The sequence below is a fragment of the Ambystoma mexicanum genome, chromosome 9, assembly GCF_040938575.1.
Source record: "Ambystoma mexicanum isolate Mex_15411 chromosome 9, UKY_AmexF1_1, whole genome shotgun sequence".
Classification (NCBI taxonomy): Eukaryota; Metazoa; Chordata; class Amphibia; order Caudata; family Ambystomatidae; genus Ambystoma; species Ambystoma mexicanum.
The window spans coordinates 965500379-965514221 of NC_090931.1; the positions used below are offsets into that span (position 1 = coordinate 965500379).

At 46.1% G+C, this 13843-nt stretch overlaps 1 protein-coding gene across 1 annotated transcript in view; it reads left to right on the forward strand.

Annotated features, from left to right (window-relative positions):
• MYO3B (myosin IIIB) overlaps positions 1-13843 on the forward strand; it is a 3387754-nt gene that overhangs the window by 448928 nt on the left and 2924983 nt on the right. The gene's annotated exons all lie outside the window — the stretch shown is intronic.

Genomic DNA, 13843 nt, shown 5'->3' on the forward strand with positions numbered 1-13843 from the left:
CATGGTACAGTTCAGCTGTACTCCAAATTCTCGCTTGTGGAGGTTTGTGCTAGAAAATTACAGTATCTAGAAGATTTAACCCTGTTTTGGTTTTCCTATGCTTCCTTTTTCAATGGAAAGCAGTAATTTAGTAATGCATGCTTGCACATAGGTTTACAAACAAAGTATTTCAGACTGCAATAACTTTTCAAATCTATGGTGAATAGAAAATGAGACAAAAGGATGAAGTTTGCATTACATTGACTTTGTTAGTCCATGGTGTATTCTTATTCGTAAAACAAAACAAAAGAGGTGATGGCTGGAAGGTTTAGAATGAATCTTAACCTCTGGCATTGCTCTGGGCAACCCTCCAGACCATCGTTCTTCGCCTGCCAAGCCATTACAGAAGGGGAAAGACCATATGCAAATCAGGCTTGGCCCCACCCCCAAAGGGGTAGTCCAGCCCGAACTGCTAGGTCACATCCCTTCTGCACGAGACCACAAGCATCCCCAGACATGTTTCAGCCTTGTTGGGCGTCATCAGTGAGGAGTAGCTTAGGTCTCTAGGCCCAGCAGGCACGGGACCCACGTCTGGGCATACCCGTCCCACTTGGGGTGACAAGAGCAAAACAAAACAAAAGAGGTGATGGCTGGAAGGTTTAGAATGAATCTTAACCTCTGGCATTGCTCTGGGCAACCCTCCAGACCATCGTTCTTCGCCTGCCAAGCCATTACAGAAGGGGAAAGACCATATGCAAATCAGGCTTGGCCCCACCCCCAAAGGGGTAGTCCAGCCCGAACTGCTAGGTCACATCCCTTCTGCACGAGACCACAAGCATCCCCAGACATGCTTCAGCCTTTTTGGGCGTCATCAGTGAGGAGTAGCTTGGGTCTCTAGGCCCAGCAGGCACGGGACCCACGTCTGGGCATACCCGTCCCACTTGGGGTGACAAGAGCAAAACAAAACAAAAGAGGTGATGGCTGGAAGGTTTAGAATGAATCTTAACCTCTGGCATTGCTCTGGGCAACCCTCCAGACCATTGTTCTTCGCCTGCCAAGCCATTACAGAAGGGGAAAGACCATATGCAAATCAGGCTTGGCCCCACCCCCAAAGGGGTAGTCCAGCCCGAACTGCTAGGTCACATCCCTTCTGCACGAGACCACAAGCATCCCCAGACATGTTTCAGCCTTGTTGGGCGTCATCAGTGAGGAGTTGCTTGGGTCTCTAGGCCCAGCAGGCACGGGACCCACGTCTGGGCATACCCGTCCCACTTGGGGTGACAAGAGCAAAACAAAACAAAAGAGGTGATGGCTGGAAGGTTTAGAATGAATCTTAACCTCTGGCATTGCTCTGGGCAACCCTCCAGACCATCGTTCTTCGCCTGCCAAGCCATTACAGAAGGGGAAAGACCATATGCAAATTAGGCTTGGCCCCACCCCCAAAGGGGTAGTCCAGCCCGAACTGCTAGGTCACATCCCTTCTGCACGAGACCACAAGCATCCCCAGACATGTTTCAGCCTTGTTGGGCGTCATCAGTGAGGAGTAGCTTGGGTCTCTAGGCCCAGCAGGCACGGGACCCACGTCTGGGCATACCCGTCCCACTTGGGGTGACAAGAGCAAAACAAAACAAAAGAGGTGATGGCTGGAAGGTTTAGAATGAATCTTAACCTCTGGCATTGCTCTGGGCAACCCTCCAGACCATCGTTCTTCGCCTGCCAAGCCATTACAGAAGGGGAAAGACCATATGCAAATCAGGCTTGGCCCCACCCCCAAAGGGGTAGTCCAGCCCGAACTGCTAGGTCACATCCCTTCTGCACGAGACCACAAGCATCCCCAGACATGTTTCAGCCTTGTTGGGCGTCATCAGTGAGGAGTAGCTTGGGTCTCTAGGCCCAGCAGGCACGGGACCCACGTCTGGGCATACCCGTCCCACTTGGGGTGACAAGAGCAAAACAAAACAAAAGAGGTGATGGCTGGAAGGTTTAGAATGAATCTTAACCTCTGGCATTGCTCTGGGCAACCCTCCAGACCATCGTTCTTCGCCTGCCAAGCCATTACAGAAGGGGAAAGACCATATGCAAATCAGGCTTGGCCCCACCCCCAAAGGGGTAGTCCAGCCCGAACTGCTAGGTCACATCCCTTCTGCACGAGACCACAAGCATCCCCAGACATGTTTCAGCCTTGTTGGGCGTCATCAGTGAGGAGTAGCTTGGGTCTCTAGGCCCAGCAGGCAAGGGACCCACGTCTGGGCATACCCGTCCCACTTGGGGTGACAAGAGCAAAACAAAACAAAAGAGGTGATGGCTGGAAGGTTTAGAATGAATCTTAACCTCTGGCATTGCTCTGGGCAACCCTCCAGACCATCGTTCTTCGCCTGCCAAGCCATTACAGAAGGGGAAAGACCATATGCAAATCAGGCTTGGCCCCACCCCCAAAGGGGTAGTCCAGCCCGAACTGCTAGGTCACATCCCTTCTGCACGAGACCACAAGCATCCCCAGACATGTTTCAGCCTTGTTGGGCGTCATCAGTGAGGAGTAGCTTGGGTCTCTAGGCCCAGCAGGCACGGGACCCACGTCTGGGCATACCCGTCCCACTTGGGGTGACAAGAGCAAAACAAAACAAAAGAGGTGATGGCTGGAAGGTTTAGAATGAATCTTAACCTCTGGCATTGCTCTGGGCAACCCTCCAGACCATCGTTCTTCGCCTGCCAAGCCATTACAGAAGGAGAAAGACCATATGCAAATCAGGCTTGGCCCCACCCCCAAAGGGGTAGTCCAGCCCGAACTGCTAGGTCACATCCCTTCTGCACGAGACCACAAGCATCCCTAGACATGTTTCAGCCTTGTTGGGCGTCATCAGTGAGGAGTAGCTTGGGTCTCTAGGCCCAGCAGGCACGGGACCCACGTCTGGGCATACCCGTCCCACTTGGGGTGACAAGAGCAAAACAAAACAAAAGAGGTGATGGCTGGAAGGTTTAGAATGAATCTTAACCTCTGGCATTGCTCTGGGCAACCCTCCAGACCATCGTTCTTCGCCTGCCAAGCCATTACAGAAGGGGAAAGACCATATGCAAATCAGGCTTGGCCCCACCCCCAAAGGGGTAGTCCAGCCCGAACTGCTAGGTCACATCCCTTCTGCACGAGACCACAAGCATCCCCAGACATGTTTCAGCCTTGTTGGGCGTCATCAGTGAGGAGTAGCTTGGGTCTCTAGGCCCAGCAGGCACGGGACCCACGTCTGGGCATACCCGTCCCACTTGGGGTGACAAGAGCAAAACAAAACAAAAGAGGTGATGGCTGGAAGGTTTAGAATGAATCTTAACCTCTGGCATTGCTCTGGGCAACCCTCCAGACCATCGTTCTTTGCCTGCCAAGCCATTACAGAAGGGGAAAGACCATATGCAAATCAGGCTTGGCCCCACCCCCAAAGGGGTAGTCCAGCCCGAACTGCTAGGTCACATCCCTTCTGCACGAGACCACAAGCATCCCCAGACATGTTTCAGCCTTGTTGGGCGTCATCAGTGAGGAGTAGCTTGGGTCTCTAGGCCCAGCAGGCACGGGACCCACGTCTGGGCATACCCGTCCCACTTGGGGTGACAAGAGCAAAACAAAACAAAAGAGGTGATGGCTGGAAGGTTTAGAATGAATCTTAACCTCTGGCATTGCTCTGGGCAACCCTCCAGACCATCGTTCTTCGCCTGCCAAGCCATTACAGAAGGGGAAAGACTATATGCAAATCAGGCTTGGCCCCACCCCCAAAGGGGTAGTCCAGCCCGAACTGCTAGGTCACATCCCTTCTGCACGAGACCACAAGCATCCCCAGACATGTTTCAGCCTTGTTGGGCATCATCAGTGAGGAGTAGCTTGGGTCTCTAGGCCCAGCAGGCACGGGACCCACGTCTGGGCATACCCGTCCCAGTTGGGGTGACAAGAGCAAAACAAAACAAAAGAGGTGATGGCTGGAAGGTTTAGAATGAATCTTAACCTCTGGCATTGCTCTGGGCAACCCTCCAGACCATCGTTCTTCGCCTGCCAAGCCATTACAGAAGGGGAAAGACCATATGCAAATCAGGCTTGGCCCCACCCCCAAAGGGGTAGTCCAGCCCGAACTGCTAGGTCACATCCCTTCTGCACGAGACCACAAGCATCCCCAGACATGTTTCAGCCTTGTTGGGCATCATCAGTGAGGAGTAGCTTGGGTCTCTAGGCCCAGCAGGCACGGGACCCACGTCTGGGTATACCCGTCCCAGTTGGGGTGACAAGAGCAAAACAAAACAAAAGAGGTGATGGCTGGAAGGTTTAGAATGAATCTTAACCTCTGGCATTGCTCTGGGCAACCCTCCAGACCATCGTTCTTCGCCTGCCAAGCCATTACAGAAGGGGAAAGACCATATGCAAATCAGGCTTGGCCCCACCCCCAAAGGGGTAGTCCAGCCCGAACTGCTAGGTCACATCCCTTCTGCACGAGACCACAAGCATCCCCAGACATGTTTCAGCCTTGTTGGGCGTCATCAGTGAGGAGTAGCTTGGGTCTCTAGGCCCAGCAGGCACGGGACCCACGTCTGGGCATACCCGTCCCTCGCTCATCTGTAACAGCTCTCTCCGCCCCCTGAAGGCCTCCTCACCACCCCTGCCCTTTCCCTTTCACCCAACAACACACAGTGTTAGTGTGACGCAGTTTTATTTGAGATGTCGCCTATTTGCGGCTATACCCCAGATTATAGCAGAGGGTATGGGAAAAATGTTAGAGCCTCGTGTTGCAAACTTGGTCTCTCGCCCCCCTACAACTCCCAAAGTTCACTTGGTGTCTCCCCCCCCACCTCTAGCCCAATGGCATTTGCATGTTTTTGACCTGCAAAAGCCTTTTTTCTGTGTACCATTTTTCAATACCCTTGCCTATAAACTGGGGTATAACCGAGGCTAACTCTTGGATTGAGAAAAAAAAAAGATGGCGGCTGTTTGATTTATAAACGCCTGGATTCTTCTCCATTATCCCGAAATATAGCTATTTATTTTGGAGAATGGGGCACCTCCTTCTCTGTCAAATATTTTTAAAAGTTCTGGACGAAATAGACCCAAACCAAAAAAGGATTGCAAGTCAATGATTCGTGCCCAGGTTGTTTCAGACCTGCTCCAAATCCATCCAGCAGTTTGGGCTGTGTGGTCTGGCAACAATTGACCTTTTTTGTCCATGAGAAAATGAATGAGGAGTAGGCCAAAACTGTGTTTTTAAAATAAATTGTTTTCTTGATAACTTTTTTATTTTTTAATAAATCATTCTGACAATATACAGTCTGGGATGGGAGGGGGAGTGGTCAGGTGTACCTAAATGTCTTCAGAATTTCGGCTAAATCCGTCACACAGTCATTTTTCCAGGTTTTCTATGTTAGTCCGTATTACCTTAACTATGGAAGAAGTATGCTCTTTGGATCGCAAAAGAAAGTACAATAGGTAAGATATCAGATCTGACAGGAAGCAATGAGCTGCCTACAATGGGGTGGATCTGAATGACATTCTGACCAGGTTGTGGTGTGGAGTAAATGGATCAGTCACTGGGGACAATACATGGGTGGGCTTACATAGATTAAGGAAAATCACATTTGTAAGTGCAGGTAGGTGGCATGGCAAGCTATGTTAGGGATGTGGCCATGATGGAAGAAGAGGCAGAAAAAGTGAGGGAAATAGGCAGAGAGAGGCGAGGGAAAAATGTTTGATCAAAGGCAGATGAGAGGTAGGTTAAGAGGATATTTCTGAGGCAAGGACATACTTTTTCAATTTGGCTGATGACTTACCTTTTTTGGAACTGGAGATGTTGACTCTGGAACAGGAACATATGGCGTTGCTATATAGCACACACATAAACAATACTTTATTAAAATATATGTGCCAACTCATTGAAAATGCCTCATTATGCTTTTCTGTTTTTTGCCACATTTGATAGTCTAGCTTCCACTTCCCGGGGAGCACCTTGGAGCCTGGGCACTTGTGCTGCCCCAGGCTGAGCCTCCAAGCATCACAACCCCTCTGTGCTCCATCAGAAAAAAGGCAACTGCCTCCTCACCCTCACGCTTTCTGGAGCATTTAAGGAGGAGAAAAGGAATCCATCATGTATGTTCTCCCTATTAGCAATGCCTCACCTGAACCACGCCCTGTTGAATTCTGCCCACCAATCCTTTGTCTCTGCGGCACCCTCACCAAATAGGATTTACTGATTCAGCTATTCTGCCCCCTGTGTCTAAATCGGGCTCTGCTCCCATATACTCTTTTTTTGGCCTGTCCTCTCCACCTGCCTACCCACACTCCTGTTCTTGGTCACCACCAGGGTCGGTGCTTCGACTAGGAATGGTTAGACGCTTGCCTATAGTGTGAAAATGTTACAGTGGCAAATGCCGCTGAAGGCAATGACCACTTATACGTTTATTATTCTCTTGAGTTGTGAGGCAGACGGCACTCTCAGCACTGTCTGCAGCAGCACAGAGAGTGGCTTAGGTGGGATGACTGCAAATCACACTGTGGGAAAAAAACAATGAGCCAGGTCTTGCCAGAGTGTATTCAACTAAGGGGAGGGGGATTGAAAGGAAGCAGAAGTGCAGAGGAACATCCTGCCTTAAACCTCCAAGTTATCGTGTCTGCAGAATCAATTCCTTTCTATCCCCCTACTCAAGTGCTCGAAGACATGCATTTTAGTACATAATATAAGCCCTTTTTCAAGCTTTATGGCAGGAATGATGATCAAATGAGCAAAAGTAACTTCTTCCTTCTAAAGAGTGTGTCATTGTTCTGGGTCGCTGTATTTACAGACCGTCCTATATGCCTATAACTGAGCCTAAATACTCTTTTTTTCCTGTGTCTGTTCACAACAACTCTATAACTGCGGCCAGGCACAGGCAGCATGTTGCAAGGCACTTGACAAGACCGACAACAGTCACCCACTTAACCGGCATTGTATAAATGTGTGATTTTTCAACTGAGATGAGACGTAGGCAGATGGAGTGCAGTTTTGAAACACAGTTATTGGTATGGTAGCTTTATGCATTAGAGTCTTGGAGCCTCAAAACGTTATGCCCTTTAAGAATATATTTGTAGGATGAGACGTTCTCTGTACCACGTATGTCCCCTCTGTGTACATTTTATTCTGAGCCAACGAGACAAGTGGCTCTTCCTGAGCAGTGTGCGCAGTCATCCTCACCGTCCCGCAGCATGTTCTGTCAATAGGGAGCACAGCAACAAGGTGTCAAGCCTTTTGCTATGTGGCATTAAATTGGGTGAGCTTCCTTATCATTGCTGTGATAAGTGATACGTTTATTATGTAGGATATATTTACCCACTCATCAGTACTTCACATCACCAAGCTGCACTTCAGCAGAACCAGCAAAATGGCTGCGCTGGCTCCTTTGAGCACCAGGGCCTTGCCTCAAAACTGCATTTTGCAGCTACAAAAGGATGGCTATACTGTTTTGCCAAGCACGATTGGGCAAGTTGGAACAGGGAGCACCCCGAGAAAGGCTGCCAGGGTGTGTTCTTGTGTGTACTAAAGAAGCGAAGTGAAAATCTGCGCTGCTTTGCTGCTAGCCCAAAGTTTCCCAGTGAAAAAGGTAAATATTTTACATTTAAAATGATGCCGCTCTGATGCTCTTCATCTGTTCTACATTACTCTGCTTTTATCAGTAAGGCCCTGCCATGCCCACCCATATTCAGATTGTGCCCCAGCAGGAGATGGCATTATTCCTGAATGGCAGGCTGTGTCAGATCAAGTCTGGGAAATCAACAGAAGCTACTTTCAGCTGCATGGAAAAACGCTTGACTTTTGGGCTACAAAATGTTAAAAATCACTTCTTCAAAAGAAACCCTGGCTCTCTGGGCCTATGTCAGTTTCAGTGGATCTGTGTCTTAAACAGATTGCTGTATGAGAGAAACTGACTAGGGCTGCAAAACCATGTTGGATATTCAAATGGAAGAGAAAACCTTTCGAAAGGGACATACCAGCAGACTTCACCACATGTTTAAATGTGCTTTTGCAAAATAAGAAAAATGCCTGTTTTAAAAGTGTAATGTTGAAAGAAGGCCCTGTCTTGGCCTAGCAATGTCAAGGGGGATTTGCTGGGAAACATATATGGGATGTTTTATTTCAATAGGCTTGCTTCTGATTCAGAACAAAATAAAATAAAATAAAGAAGTACATGCATTGGTTTGACTGAGGAAGCTCCGGAACAGGTTTCTCTTCTGGCTAAACTGAAGCCTTCCCCCAACAGGAGCCACAAGGAAGTTCTGGGACACACGCATGTTAATTGCTACCTTTGAAAACATTGAATGGACCAAGACAAAGAAATGTCACACGCTCGTCAGACATTTGTCTGGGCTTCAGCTTGAGACAATAGATCTGGGACACCTATGTGTGAAGTGGGGGAAGTGGCAATAAACCTTAAATCAAACTGGGGAAACCCCATGGCAACCCTGGGCTGAAACTGACAGTTGGTTTAAGCTGAAGAAAAAAATGGTCCTAGTTGAAGGACAAAGACTGACCATCTGTCTCAAAATACTATTTGATGAATACACTTTTAAGACTGTTAATTCTGTAACCGGACAGTGCAGAAATGTTTAAATGTGATTTTCATGGGTTCTAAACAAGATATTGCGGCCGTCCATAGCATGTATGGGACACAAACGCCAGGAGAATGTAAATCATGGGGAAAGTACATATGGTGGAACGTTAAAAATTAATAGAACTATGCCCTATGATAACATGCACACACACCTACAATTGTGGGATTTTGGGTGAATCTGTTCTCACTAAAATCGTGAAAAACTATTAGAAGGGCGAAACAATGGCATACAGACCTGGGAGTTGGACTGCCATGCTCTGTATAAAATATGTAATTTGTTAAAGTCCCACAACTATACAAATGTGTAATTCATGTTAAGAATGATTTTTGGCAAAAAGGACTGTGGGAAGGCTTTGCACCACATAAAACACAACCCCCTAAACTGAATCCCCTCCTAAAGGAGGCGACCAATATTGGCTGACCTATCCGGTGCTTGGGGGGTAGGTCTAGTTTAGTTCTGCCCAAACATAAACCCTATGATGTCACCCACTTTATATATATGAGAAGCCACCAGCCTTGAAAAGTCTTTAAAAAATATTGACTTCTCCATCCAGAATAACAACCCCACTACAATGAAAGGTAATCAGTTGGACTGGGTTGTAACACACAATCTCATCATTCAGAACATAATAACCCAGCCATGCATCTGGTCTGACCATTTCAAAGTCATATTTGAAATTCGCTTACAAGACGCACCAAGACATAAACACAGTCCCCACATCAGGACTAGGAGTAGAAATTTCAAAGACATAGGCCCAGAACAACTAGAACCCTGCCTTCACCAAATAGGAGAGTGCTTCCAAACCGGGGACTCCTGCGAGCAAATGCTGAAACACTACTATCACATATTGGAGATGGTAGATCAAGATGCCCCTCTTAAATCTAAAATGGTTAGAAAAACGAATGACCATCAGAGTTGGTTGAACAGTACACTCCGTGACCTCAAGATTGAGTAAAGACGGCTGGAAAGAATCTGGCAAAAAGATCCCTCACCAGAGACTAAGGAACAATGGAACCAGGCTAATGTTAAATACAGACAGGGCATTAGAAATGCTAAAGCAGAACATTATAATGAGCTGATCGAAGCCGCGCCCAATTTGGCAAGTAAGCTCTTTGATATTCTCAAACTGCACGAGAAACCAAAATCCATGTCCCCCCCCACACACCTACGCAGGAGGACTGTGAAACTGTAAAAAAGGCCTTCGCAGACAAAACTCAAAAAGCCAGAGAAGCGATCATTCAGGCCAGAGAAACCGCCAAAGAGACACATCTTCCTAATGCAGTTAAACTACAATCTTATGAACTAGACAACTTTAATTTTCAACCCATCTCAGAAGCTGAGATGGTAAAGGTGCTAGCCAAGATGAAACCATCCTCTTGCGCCGAAAATCTAATTCCTCTTAAAATAATCGTGGAAAATAAAGAACTGTTTGCCCCAGTGCTGTCCAAGATAATTAACACATCTTTTCATGATGGCCTGATTTCCCAAGCCATAAAGAAGGTGACCATCACACCACTGTTAAAAAAACCAGGTCTGTATCCTAAAGATCCCAGTAATATGCGCCCAATCACTAACACTCATTTTGTCCTGAAAAGTATGGACAAAATCAACACAGAATAATTGCAGGCACATGTGGAAGCCAATAACATCCTGCATGAGCAGCAGCGGGCTTCTGTGCTGCTCACAGCACAGAAACTGCAATGTTAGATCTCCAATCGCGAATGCTTTCCATAGTGGATAAGGGCAAGACAGGGATAGTAATGCTCCTAGACCTAAGTGCTGCTTTTGATCTCATTGATCACACACTGCTAGAGCAAGAACAGGAGAAAACAGCAGGATGTTCCGAAGCGGCTCTGACATGGCTGCCATCTTTTCTTGCAGGTTGTGTATCTAGAATACACTGGGAAGAGAAGTTCTCAACTCCAACCCCTATAAGTGCAGGCGTTCCACAGGCAGCTAACATATCCCCTCTTCTCTTCAACCTATTTATGAAATACTTATGTGTACTGCTAGAATCCATCGGTGTATATTTTACAAACTACGCTGATGACACACAGTTAGTGCTAGAACTGGAGGGTGACTATCGGCTAGATAAGGAAAAGATCATGTCCGTCTACAACCTGATAGACAAATGGATGGAAGACAACTGGATGTGCCTGAACAGCAAAATAAACAAGCTTATGATTTTTGGCTCATACCAAGCGAGGGATAAGCTCGGAATAGATTATGAAGAGTTTATGATCAAGACTCATGTATCAAGGTAGTCCCCCATGTAAAACACTTTGGATGATGATGGAGTCTACTTTGGGCTCGGAAGCTCAAAAAACTACCTCCACAAAAATAATGCCTATTATATAAGGCTCCTGATAGCCATTCACTCTCTTCTTAATGAGAACAATGCGGCTACGATAGCCAGGGCCATCATACTGGCGCTCCTTGACTACGGCAATTCATTACTGTTGGGAGCATCTAAAAAATGCATCAACAAATACCAGATAATGGAAAATAACGCGGTCCGGGTTATAAAAGGGATCAATAGAAGAAACCACATGACGGAGGCCAGAACGTCTCTCCATTGGCTTAGAGTTGAGGAGAGAATCCTCTTCAAATCTATGGCATTAGTGCATAGATGTTTGTATGGAGCGGCCCCATCATACCTCAGATCCAAGTTCACACAATACATCCCAAACAGGACCATAAGATCACAAGCATTAGGCAAGTTACTGGTACCATTGGCAAACCGAGCCATGGGTGCCGGGAAATCTTTTTCGGGTCTGGCAGCTCGGCAGTGGAATAACCTTCCAGCAATAATGAGAGTGGAACCAAATCACACAACTTTAGGATAAATTTGAAGACCCAGCTCTTCAAATAACTTCCCATTTTCCTAGCCATCCTTCCTGCACCCTGACTGCCTAGTATGAATCTGTCTCTCTGCACCCTGATGCCTGCGGGCTACCGGCGTATTACAAACACAAATACAAATAAGTGGTGGGAGCTCACAGGGAGAGGACACACTCTCCTGAATTTCCAGCCCCTCTGTATTCTAACATTCCAGATCCACCTTTCCAAGATTCCAGACCCTACTGCAAGACCAAAGCATAGCTGATCCTATCCAAGCAAGGCCAAAGCATAGCTGATCCTATCCGAGCAAGGCCATTGATCCAGAAAACCCCACTAAAATCCCAATAATCAAGGGGAAACGTTGTGGGACTTTTGGGAAGCATCCTGTGACCAGAGCGGCTTTTTGCCCACTACCTGCATTCCCGCTGTACACTTGGCATCATCCAGTGACCAGACTTGCCGAGCTGTTTGCCGTTAGGAGAGCTGCCTTCCTGTGACCAGAATCTTTTGAGTCCAGAATCCGGTTGACTGTCCAAATCACCAAACTCCAGCGCTGATTGTAAGTATCTCCCCAACCCATAGCAACGCAAGGTCTACCCATCTTGATACTTTGTCTTTGTTCTACTCCCTAAGAAATCCTATCCTTGTCTTGGTGACTTGTTTAAGACTGTTAGAATCCTCTGTGCACCCTATCCTTGATTTCCTAGTGTTAGCACCATCCTTTCATTCATCCCATCTTGTAACTCCTTAGCAATATTTTGATTAAATAAATTAACTTTCCCTAAAGAAAAGGGGTACACTGCATGAAGGATTACAACTGCAGCGTAACTTTTATATTCACGGGTGGCGTTCCTCTTTTCTAGCCATTAAATCTTGTGTAAGTAAAACTTGTCCTTTTCTTTCAAAACAGATTTTCGCTTTTTAACTGCTTTATTTTCCTAAAATCGAACCACCTTTCACCTTGAAAATCTCATCCAATTCTTTAGCTATAGTCACCCTTTCTCTTCTATATGGTCCCTGTGATGTGCATCTATCAGCCAGCCTAAAAACCGCATTTTGATTCTGTTTTTCACCCGTTTATTTAAAAAACGTTTTTGACATTTAAAGCTGAAAAAGAGAAAAATGCAACTTTTCCATGTTTGATTTGACTGCACTGTGTTTTCAATTTCTACCTGCTTTTTGAACTGTATGCCTTTTGTGATACCTTCCCTTATAGTTGCTAGTGATATAACATCCCTGATGCTGTGATAAAATAGTGTACATCATTATTTAACCACACATATAATTAATTATTTGTTAAAATCCGAGTGTCATTTTAGGCCATTGCAAAGGGTTTACAATCCGGATTTTGATTCTGTTTGCTGCCTCATATCCCTGACTACCTGCTACTTCTTTCTATCCACTTATTTGAGTAATTGGGGGTTGAGGGAACATTGCAGGTTGAAACCTTAACTTGGGTGCTATCTATACTAATTCAAAAAGTGCTCCTATTCATTTGTATTTTGTATATGTTCTTGTAGAAGGTTACCCAAGTGTATTCCTGTGGTCCTCATTGTAATTATCACCACTTTGGTGATTGCTGCTCCATATAAAGATATATAACCGGCCTGGTTCATGGTCCATTGTGACCCGGGGTATTTGTAAAAGGGGGTGTGAGACGGGTCGGGTATCGGCTCAATTCAAATTCATTGAAAATAAAGAAAAAGTATTTTAATTGAGCGCTCCATCATAGGCATCCAGTGTGTGACGCCCAGTTAGAATCCTTCACAATTAGGCACACATTTAAATGGGCACTATGGCTCAAAGCAAAACTTCTATGTGCCCTCTGTGTCTCCTTTCTTGTAAAGACCTTGTTATGACACGAGCGAGAGATGTTAGATTTGTGTGCTTTCTTTCAGCATAAACGTATCTTGTTAAGTCACCCAATATTCCAAGACTGCAAAGCACATTTTTGTCACTGTTCTCTATAATTATTGTGCCATGATACATAGGCTTTCTGAACTATCACAACACCTTAAGACTGCTTGCCAATTCTTTGATTAGAAAACATTAAATTAATTTTACAATGGTATGCTTGCCTATCACATGCATTTGTTTGTTCCATTTAACTTAATAGCCAGCTGAGCAAGCAGGAATATGCAACCATGATCAGAAATAATGATAGTAATTACCTTTGATACCCTAATATTCTTTAAGTTATTATGATTTGTTTCCAAACTTGGCCATTGACAGAGAACATTACCATGCAGAGTCACTACAGCTGCCAGCCTAACCTGTTGCGCGGGGGCTTGGTGAAAGGCCTTTAACATCTGATGGTTGAATGTGGCCTGTCTGAAGTGTGTGCACTGTATCAGCAGCAGTCCATAGTGCCCAGCTCTACTTGGACACAATGGTCCTCAATCAACTCTTATTGCCAAT